Raw genomic sequence first — 10601 nt, 5'->3', positions numbered from 1 at the left:
CTCATTATGTGACCCACACCCAACTGAAGTTTGGTACCAAAGATAGTATTGATTGCAAGTTTGAGATTGCATTATTGAAGTGTTTGTATAGCTTCTATTGGATTAACATTGGTTTTAATAAAAAAAAGTTTTGTACTCCATTTGTCTGTTTTTATACTTGAGTTAAAACAAGACATTCTTTAAGATCATCTTAACTTGATACCCTAATTCAAAGACATTACTTAATTGAAATTACTAAGTTGAACCCACTAATGGGGATAAGTTAACAGAATGCTCATTAATGAGTTCACTTTATTTTGAACTTGCATAGCACAGTTGAAACAACAATAATTGTATAGTCATGTTGTAACATCAACCACCCATTCATCCAGCCGCCAGAGGGCGCCATCTCCTCATTACTGACTGTGCTCTTCTTCTTCCTCCACTTCCTGTAGCTTCCTGTTTAAATCCAGCTCAGTTGTACAACAGATTGCGAAGTATTGCCAGCTAACCCCTGTCTCTACCAAGCGTTTTCTCATTGCCACATTGATTGCCTCGTGTATGTTCTTTGCCGGTTCTTGACCTTGTTTGTTGGATTACGATTTGGGATTTGTTTGCTGTACGGACTGCTTGCTGTGATATTGACCTTGCTTGTTATTTGACCACGATTATCTGCCTTATCCTTGTGTGTGGTTTTCTCCACAATAAACATCTCCGCAAATGGATTCAAATACTCAACCGAGTCAGTCATCCTTACAGAATACTTCGCCTGACCAGAATCCAGCGGAGATTTCACAACTTCAGGCCGCCTTTGCTTATCAAAATGAGAGGATTACGGAGTTCCAAGCTCAACTTTCATCTCTGCGAGCCGCTAATGAACATCTCACCCGCTACATACAATCTCTCCCAGCGACTCGACCTGAGGCGGTAAGATTTTCTTTACCAGATAAATTTGATGGCACAGCGGAAAGGTGCAAGGGGTATCTTCGTCAATGTTCCATTTATTTTGAGAACCAGCCTGAGGCCTTTCTACGTGATACCACTAAATGTTCATTTATGATGTCACTGTTTACTGGCAAAGCTCTCGAATGGGCATCTGCTGTGTGGGATCAAGATGATATGATACGGACCTCATTCGATTATTTTTCGAAGCAGATTACTGAGGTTTTTCAGTACCCAGCTGGAGGGAGAGATGTATCTATGCAGTTGTTGGATTTGTGTCAAGGAAATCGTACTGCTGCAGAATACGCAGTAGATTTTCGCACCATAGCAGCGCAAAGTGGCTGGAATGAGGCCGCGCTTAAACCAATCTTTAAGCGAGGTCTTCACCCCAAATTACAATCAGAGATTGCTTGTAAGGACATGGATATGGACTTACAGCAACTTATAACCACCACGATCCGTATTGATAATCTGATACGTAACCATCCCACCTGTCCCCTAACAACTTCAATGTCTGCCACAACTGCTAGTGGCCTGGAACCTGTTGAACCCATGCAAATCGGCCTTACCAAAATCTCAATGGAGGAACGTGAACGACGGCGTGTACAGAGACTATGTTTTTACTGTGGGCAACCAGGTCATCAATGCCGTCACTGCCCCAACAAGCCCACACCATCTAAAGTGAGTATACATTCAGGTAATCTATTCACCAAGTGCTTGACTCTCGTTATGACCATCACTTATGCAAGTTACGTACAATGTGTTTCAGCATTAATTGACTCAGGATCGGCACTGAACCTAATTCACCATGAATTGGTGGCTAAACTCAACATCCCTGTGATCCCTTGCATACCACCGATTCACATCACCGCCATCAACACTCAACCCATTGGCAAAGGTATCACTCATCAAACCATCCCTATTACAGTCAAGATTGGTGTGTTCCACTCTGAAACCCTCTCATTTTATGTTACAACTACACCCCAGCATCCAATAATACTAGGAAATCCCTGGCTAACCATTCACGACCCACAGATTTCTTGGGGTTCCAGAGAACTTACCAAATGGTCACCGTATTGCCACAGTCATTGTCTACAAGGTCATATACCACTTCCATGTCTAACCACAAGTGATGAAAGTCCAATAACTAACGAAGCAGTTAAGATTCCCCCAGAGTACATTGAATTCCAGGAAGTCTTCAGCAAAGCCAAAGCTGCTACGTTACCTCCACACCGCCATTGGGACTGTGCCATAGACCTATTACCTAACACAGCACCTCCTAAAAGCAAGGTATATCCATTAACTATACCAGAAACGCAGGCCATGGAACAATACATTGAAGAAGCTCTGGAGTCAGGCTTTATCCGCCCATCCACATCACCAGCAGCATCTGGATTTTTTTTTTGTGGAAAAAAAGGATGGTGGCCTACGCCCCTGTTTCGATTATTGTGGTCTAAACTCCATCACTATCAAGAACAGGTACCCACTCCCATTAGTTCCCTCAGCCTTAGAACAATTACGTGAAGCCAAGATTTTTACTAAGCTTGATCTATGAAGTGCCTATAATTTAATCAGGATCAGAGAAGGTGATGAATGGAAGACAGCATTTATCACCACCAGGGGGCACTATGAATACTTGGTAATGCCGTACGGCCTATCCAATTCACCATCTGTGTTTCAATCATTTATCAATGAGATCTTTTGGGACATTCTAAATGACCACATTATCGCCTACATTGATGACATTCTAATATATTCGAAGACACGTGAGCAACATATCCAACATGTGAAAGATGTTCTGTCTCGATTACTGGCAAACCACTTATATGTTAAGACTGAGAAATGTGAATTTCATGTCTCACATACCACTTTTTTAGGCTACAAGATCAGTCATCATGGAGTGGAGATGGACGCAAGGAAGGTTGAGGCAGTTACAGAGTGGCCACGTCCCACTACGGTAAAGGAAATACAGAGATTCTTAGGATTTGCTAACTTTTACAGGAGATTCATCAGAGACTACAGTACCATTGCAGCACCACTCACTGCTTTGCTTAAGGGGAAACCAAGGAAACTATCATGGACAACGCTTGCCCAGACCGCATTTGATACCCTGAAGACAAGCTTTACCACTGCTCCAATTCTGAAACACCCAAACCCTGACCTACCATTCATAGTAGAAGTAGATGCTTCTGACGTCGGCATCGGAGCAGTTCTATCCCAGAGACAAGGAAACCCTGGTAAAGTTTTTCCATGTGCTTTCTTTTCCAGAAAACTAACCACAGCAGAGAAAAACTATGATGTAGGAAACAAGGAACTACTTTCCATCAAGGAAGCACTGTCTGAGTGGAGACACTGGTTGGAGGGAGCACGTCATCCATTTCAGGTGATTACAGATCACAAAAATTTGGAGTATATCGAGTGCTAAACGTCTGAACCCGAGGCAGGCTCGGTGGTCATTATTCTTCACAAGATTTCATTTCACAGTAACATATCGCCCAGGAAGCAAGAATGGTAAACCCGACGCGTTGTCACGAATATATGAGTCAGAGGAAACTTCTTGCTGCCAAGGACCAATTCTACCCCCATCAGTCATTTTGGCACCTATTCATTGGGATATAATGGAGGAAATTCAAAGAAAACAACTAACAGAACCCATACCATCAGGTTGCCCCCCTAACCGCCAATACGTTCCAGGATCTCTTCGGCAGCGCATCATGCAATGGGTCCATACATCTCTGAGCTCCGGACATCCTGGCACTCAGCGGACAGAGGAACTGGTACGCAATTCATTTTGGTGGCTTATTTAACAAAGGATGTCTCTTTGTATGTCAAATCTTGCAGCATGTGTGCACAGTCAAAAACACCACGAAAACTTCCAGCTGGTCTCTTGGAACCCTTGCCTATCCCTCGGCGGCCCTGGTCTCATCTGGCAGTGGATTTCGTCACAGATCTACCCAGCTCTAATGGCTGCACCACCATACTGGTAATTGTTGATAGATTTTCTAAGTCCTGTCGTCTGGTTCCACTAAAAGCATTACCCACAGCTATGGAGACAGCACAAGCTTTATTTCAACATGTTTTTTGAATTTATGGCATATCAGAGGATATTGTTTCTGACAGAGGCCCACAATTCACGTCCCGAGTATGGCAAGCCTTCTGCAAACAATTAGACATTAATGTCAGTTTAACATCAGGTTATCACCCTCAAGCAAATGGACAGGTGGAGAGAGTAAACCAAGAAATTGGGCGATATCTTAGATCCTACTGTAGTCAAGAACAGGAACGTTGGAATGAATTCCTACCCTGGGCAGAATATGCAAGAAACTCCCTTACTCACTCATCTACAGGACTCACCCCCTTCAAGTGTGTTTTAGGATATCAACCCCCCATGTTCCCTTGGTCGGGTGAACCTTCAGAAGTTCCGGCAGTGGATGACTGGGTCAGAAGAAGCGAAAGAGTCTGGGACAGCGCTCATGTGAGGCTACAGAGGGCAATCAGAGCCCAGAAAACCCAAGCAGATCGTAGGAGAAGTCCCCACCCAAACTATCAGCCGGGTCAGAGGGTATGGTTATCGACTCGAGATCTACGGTTACGGCTACCCTGCAAAAAGCTCAGTCCACAGTATGTAGGCCCATTTCGGATAATAAAGCAAATTAATCCAGTAACATACAGGTTAGAGCTCCCAGCTCATTATCGCATTTCTCCTTCATTTCATGTATCTCTGTTAAAACCCGCTCATCCTGCTTCCGGTCCTGCCTCCGAGGAGAGGGAGCCCCCCCCACCACTGGATGTTGATGGAGCTCCGGCTTACCTGGTCAAGGATATCATAGATTCCAGACGTCGGGGGGGGCAGGCTACAATACCTAGTGGACTGGGAGGGCTACGGCCCAGAAGAAAGATCTTGGGTGGCCGCCAAGGACATATTAGACCCATCATTGACCCGGGATTTCCATCATGCACATCCGGATCGTCCAGCACCTCGACCAAGGGGACGTCCACGAAGAACACCTGGAGGTGTTCCTAGGGGGGAGGAATCTGTAACATCAACCACCCATTCATCCAGCCGCCAGAGGGCGCCATCTCCTCATTACTGACTGTGCTCTTCTTCTTCCTCCACTTCCTGTAGCTTCCTGTTTAAATCCAGCTCAGTTGTACAACAGATTGCGAAGTATTGCCAGCTAACCCCTGTCTCTACCAAGCGTTTTCTCATTGCCACATTGATTGCCTCGTGTATGTTCATTGCCGGTTCTTGACCTTGTTTGTTGGATTACGATTTGGGATTTGTTTGCTGTACGGACTGCTTGCTGTGATATTGACCTTGCTTGTTATTTGACCACGATTATCTGCCTTATCCTTGTGTGTGGTTTTCTCCACAATAAACATCTCCGCAAATGGATTCAAATACTCAACCGAGTCAGTCATCCTTACACATGTTGACTTGCAGAAGGCAATTCACAGCTTAAGAAGACTCAAAATAATGAGTTAAAACAATTCATTAATCCATTTTGTTTTTAATTGAAATTGAGGCAGCTGCTTAACTTATGATTTTAAGTAGAACCAAGTAGATATTTTTTACAATGTAGTGGGAAATAGGAAAGAGTTTTATGAATTGTCACCACTTTTTCTACTGTAATATATTTATATATATTAGAATTTCTGCATTCCAGCCATTTGGTATTGACAGTGACTAACACTTGATGGTGAAAAATTTGTAAAAAGATATGTTTAAAAGTAATAATAAAATTACTACTTACAAAAGAAAAAAAAAATCCCTACTTTCTCTCTTTTCTATGTGTGTTCATAATTGTATTAATTTATACGCTTAAGTATCATATTTGGCAGTTGGCATTAGAAGTTATATTATAAAAGCAGCAGTGGCTTATGGGAAGTTTAATACCACAGATTAATATTATTATTATTTTATTTTTAATATATGCCTTTTTCAAAGCTCATATAAAATATATAAAATATTTTCAAAATATATAAATCTATCTATATGTGTGTGTGAGCGTGTGTGTGTGTGTGTGTGTGTGTGTGTGTATGTGTGAAATGATATGAAATGTCCTTAGGTGTTTTGCATGCATATATAATAAAAATAATCCAACATTGTTTATAAAAATGTAAAGATAAAAATAGATAATCACAACATTCACCAATATATGCTTTGTGAAAAGTATGTCACTGGAATGAATTAATTCCTGAGTTTAAACATGATGAGTGCTTTACTTCAGAAACATAAAGGGATGTTTGTGGCTGTTCTGTAGTTTGATGGTTTTGTTCACATTGTGCTTGAATTTATAATGCACTGAGAATTATAAAGATTGATGCATTTAGGGAAATGTTTTTTGTGCATGGATAGTTTTATAAATCGTTTATTGGGGCATTACAGAAATCTACACATTTTTATAAATGAGGCCCCAGAACTCAAGCTCATATTTAATAGTCAAATGTCACTCAGTGGACCGTTAAACACCTGCAGATGAAGGAAATAATGAAACTAGACTGTGTAGTCAAATTATGAACCTCACATGACTCTGTGTAGTTTTACTGTATCATGAAGCTCCTGTGAGGACGCTGAACATCTGCTGATGGAGCTGCTCTGTTCTGAGAGGAAATCGATTATGAGTCAGTGAGTCAGTTATAATAATGTACTTGTTTAGGACTGATGATTTACCTGCTGACAAAAACTCCAGTCAAATATAGACACCAAAATATTATAAAGACAAGGCCATTTTTTTATTGTTAACATTGTGGAGGCAAGTTTTGATGAACAAGCAACACACATTTTATTTTTCTTCTCGACAATGTAAGTGATATACATTATGATTATATTAGGTATATTGTCACACTTAACTCCTTCACCAGAGTCTAATTATCAGTCTAATTACTTGTTTGTCTAATTCGACTGACCCATTTAACCCCTGACTGCGTGTTCACTCAATGTGAAGTATTGTTTGTTTCACACTGTACATGCTTGGATTTATGATTATTTTACACAGTCCATGCATGTTGTTTGTTTCTCTGCCTGTTTGCCTTGTGTTTGACCCTTGTTTTCACTACTCTCTTCTTGTTTTAATACATTTCTGCACATAGATTCAGACCTTCACTCCCTCACAATTATATCATACACATAAATAAATTGTCTCTGAAATGTTTGATACATTTTGTGATTTAGTTTTTAGTTGTTCTCCTATCAGCAGCTGCAGTATCTCTCAGCTGTATCAGTGCAGTCACTGTGACTCTGACTGACGGAGGTTTTTGTACGACTCTTTATATTTACTGTTGATGTAGTGGAAACTCAGACAGTAATAATCTTCTGTATCTTCAGCCTGGACTCCACTGATGGTCAGAGTGAAATCAGTTCCATGATCAGCTCCTTCATCAGAATAAAACCAGAGAATTGACACAGCTGTCAGATGGCAGCAGGATGTCGGGTTCAGCGTTTATAAATATGTGATAGTTTCTTTGAACGATGAATTTGAATAAAGCTTGTTGTTCACTTGTAAAGTATTTAATTATTGTGATGGTTACTTTTATTCAATCATATTGTGCACAAGTGTTGAGGTGGGCTAGCAATCCAGTTCATTCTGGGGTAATTCTTTTTTTTTTTGGTAGTAATACTTACATTTTTTTTTTTTGTATAAAATCTTCTCCAAAGGCAAGGTTTCCAGAGGCTGCCTGACGTCTTCAGTGTGAAGACATTGCAAACATTGAAAATGCTGTACTAAGTAGGAAAACCGTACTAATGTACTACTACAACTACTAGACAGTTGAGTTACTGATGCTTTGAGATGTTAGTGCACATCGCTTTTTTTTTTCTTTCTCTTTTTTTATTGCATACAAGATCAGGAAAAAAAAAAAACCAAACAAGATTACAAGCACATACATATCATGGGTTTGGATCAAAGCATGAGATTATATACACAGAAGCACAATGACAAGGTGAAATATTTTGAATAATTCATATAATAATTCATAATCATAACATTAGTAGGGTTAAAAATATAAGAACTTAAATTGACCCAAAATGCATTGGTTATACCATAATCAAAAAATAAATGGAGAGCTTAGACTAAAAAAATAGACTACAGAGTATGCACTCTTTTAGCGCTTGCTAAGTAAACACTTTTTAAGTACCTACTCAGTGAGTTTGCTGTCTAGAATACAGCCTCTGTGATGCACGGCTGACACTTTTTGTGAAAACAAATCTTATTTTAATTATATTTTAGCATAAGCACACATTGCTAGACAGGTAGAGAACATAATCATTCATAATTAATGGAGCCTCATTATCCATTTGTATTCATTGTATTCATGGCACTCATTATTCTGGTTTTGCCTGTAACCCTCATGTGAAGACATTTTCAGTGACTTCTTGCTCATTATGTGAAAACTTTCTGTGATGGAAAGACTATGAAATTGTCTACCATCACTGGTTTCACTGGTAATGTTGGTACAAATGTTTTGGTTTATTCATTCTTTTTAATTGTATTATCAATTGTATTTATTTAAACGCTTGTTTCTAGATCATGTGTATATAATAAGATTCTAAGGCAAGAGTTTTTTTTATAAAAAATGGTATGTTCCAATTTGGGGAAAAATGTATTTTTAACATGGCCACCACTAGAAGTTGGGGCATGGATGGATAGAGAGCTGGGACACGATTGTTGTGCTGTGTAGCAAGGGAAACTCCAGCCTCAATGCTGTAGTTGGTACTGTTTCTAGTACTTGCACTTCTAGTTTTAGACTGTTTTTATTACAATCTTTGTTTTAAGCTCTTATACCTATTTATTTGCACATTTTGCACACCTGCTTAAATAAACAACCCTTTGGAGCCCTACATCGCTATTGATCCTCCTTGTGATTGCTTGGGTCATTATCACACTTTCTTTATCTCTTCTTAGACAAAGTTTAAACTTTTTTTAGCCCAGTTACCTACCCCCGTCCTATGGAACAAAAATATGGGAATATGCTGCAAAATATAATGCAGATTATCACATAATACATTTCTATATATGGCAAACTAGTGCTTATATTTTTCAATATGCTGCAATATTTGCATTAACCATGTCTGGCGATGTATTGATGCAAATAAAAACATTTAGAAATCCAGACAAAAATAGAATTACATGTAATATTCATTTATGTGATCTCAGTCCCATTGTCAGGATATACACTGGAGACAGAGGTAGTTGAATTCAACAGTTTATTATTCCAAGAGTTTGTGAAAAGTAGGAGATAATTTCAGGTGCGGATTCTGTGCAGATCACTTGCAGGAATGCAGGTGAGTTCGTCAATTGGCGGGAAGTCAAAGCCACACAATTCTGGAATACTAATACTTGTCTCTTCACTTTTCCATATCGAAGCTCGTGGGGAATTCAGGTAACTGGGTTATCTCAGGAATCCTGGAGACAGGAAAACAAAGACACACAGGTTAGCTTCTCAAAGGTAAGTATACGTTTATTCTGGAGGTCTTCTGAAAGCAAGATGAGCTGGAGACAAGATCGTGAGGTTGAATCCTGTTGAAGGCTTGACTGTGAACTGGTGCTGAGGTGAGTGCTTTATAGTGCCATGCTGATGCTGATGGTGATCAGGTGCAGGTGATTAATACTCAGAGGAGCGTGAGCGTTGTGGATTGTCTGAGACCGGGCTTGCCTGGTCCCTGACACCCATATCAGTAGAATAGACCGAAAAAATAAAGATCTCAAATCTGGGGAATATTCGGTTCTGCTCATGTGAGTCGAGCCTCTGATAAGGTCTTCGACAAACGTTGTTTTTCTACCCCAGGGTAAATATGGCTTTCAGGTTACCTCAAGTCCCAGCAAAAGTTTTGTGAAGTTTTATTATCTTGAATTTATGATGAATTTGTTTTGTTCTGATTTGAGTATTTAAAGAGAATCGACGAAACATCGCCACGTGTCTCTCTATTTGCCAGGTATGATAACTACACTTTTTGTTCTGAGCGAGCAGTAGGCGGCTGGACTTAAAGATAAAGGTTAATCTTGCACTTAAGTTCGGACTGGTGAGTTTGTGATCATGAGATCTGTGTACGGCCGACGTGAGACTCAAATGCGACATTGTGTTCCTGATGAACGAATAACTGAAAGTATGGGATATTCAAAATAAGCAAATATGTGAAACTAAATCCTGATAAATTTTAAGTGAGCTTGAGCAGAAGTAAAAGACCTGCACACATTATTCTTCCATCCTCGCCATTGGGTTCCCTCGTTGGGCCAACGGTTGATCCTAACATACTGATGAACTTTGTGCTTCTTTGGAGCTTCTTACAGTTTCATGTTAGATATTCCTCTCTTATGTTTTCTTTTGTTTACACTCAGTTTTAAAGTGAAATTGAGTGACTGCAGCTCAGATCAAGTTTAAAGTATATTGAATGAGCTGATATACAGACTACACAATCACTAAATACACTTCAATGAAATTACCAAAAGCAAATATGAGTTTAAAAAACACTTTTGCTGAAGCAACAATCACATTTTACCTTGCTTCTGTGTCTAATGCCATTGTCCAATGTGGTTTAATCAGCCGTAACAGGGTCTAATATGATTTCATGCTGGTCTGTTGAGGTTAAATGGGTTCTTTAGTGGTCTACTATGTTCAGAGTTGAGTTATGTTGAGTTTTTGATGACCTGTTTGATTTTTTGCTGTCTGTGTGACAAGAA

The 10601-nt window shown here is 39.8% G+C and overlaps 1 long non-coding RNA gene across 1 annotated transcript in view; it reads left to right on the top strand.

The window, feature by feature from the left end:
* Window positions 1-6462: 6462 nt before the first annotated feature.
* The window catches only part of LOC127947214 (uncharacterized), a 36738-nt gene continuing 32599 nt past the window's right edge, over window positions 6463-10601 (top strand). The window contains exons 1-2 of the long non-coding RNA XR_008151246.1: window positions 6463-6550; window positions 7250-9473. This is a non-coding gene — a long non-coding RNA (uncharacterized LOC127947214). The remainder of the gene's footprint in view (window positions 6551-7249; window positions 9474-10601) is intronic.

This window comes from Carassius gibelio, chromosome A25 (assembly GCF_023724105.1).
Source record: "Carassius gibelio isolate Cgi1373 ecotype wild population from Czech Republic chromosome A25, carGib1.2-hapl.c, whole genome shotgun sequence".
In the NCBI taxonomy this organism is placed as follows: Eukaryota; Metazoa; Chordata; class Actinopteri; order Cypriniformes; family Cyprinidae; genus Carassius; species Carassius gibelio.
This window is presented reverse-complemented; position numbering and strand designations above follow the sequence as displayed.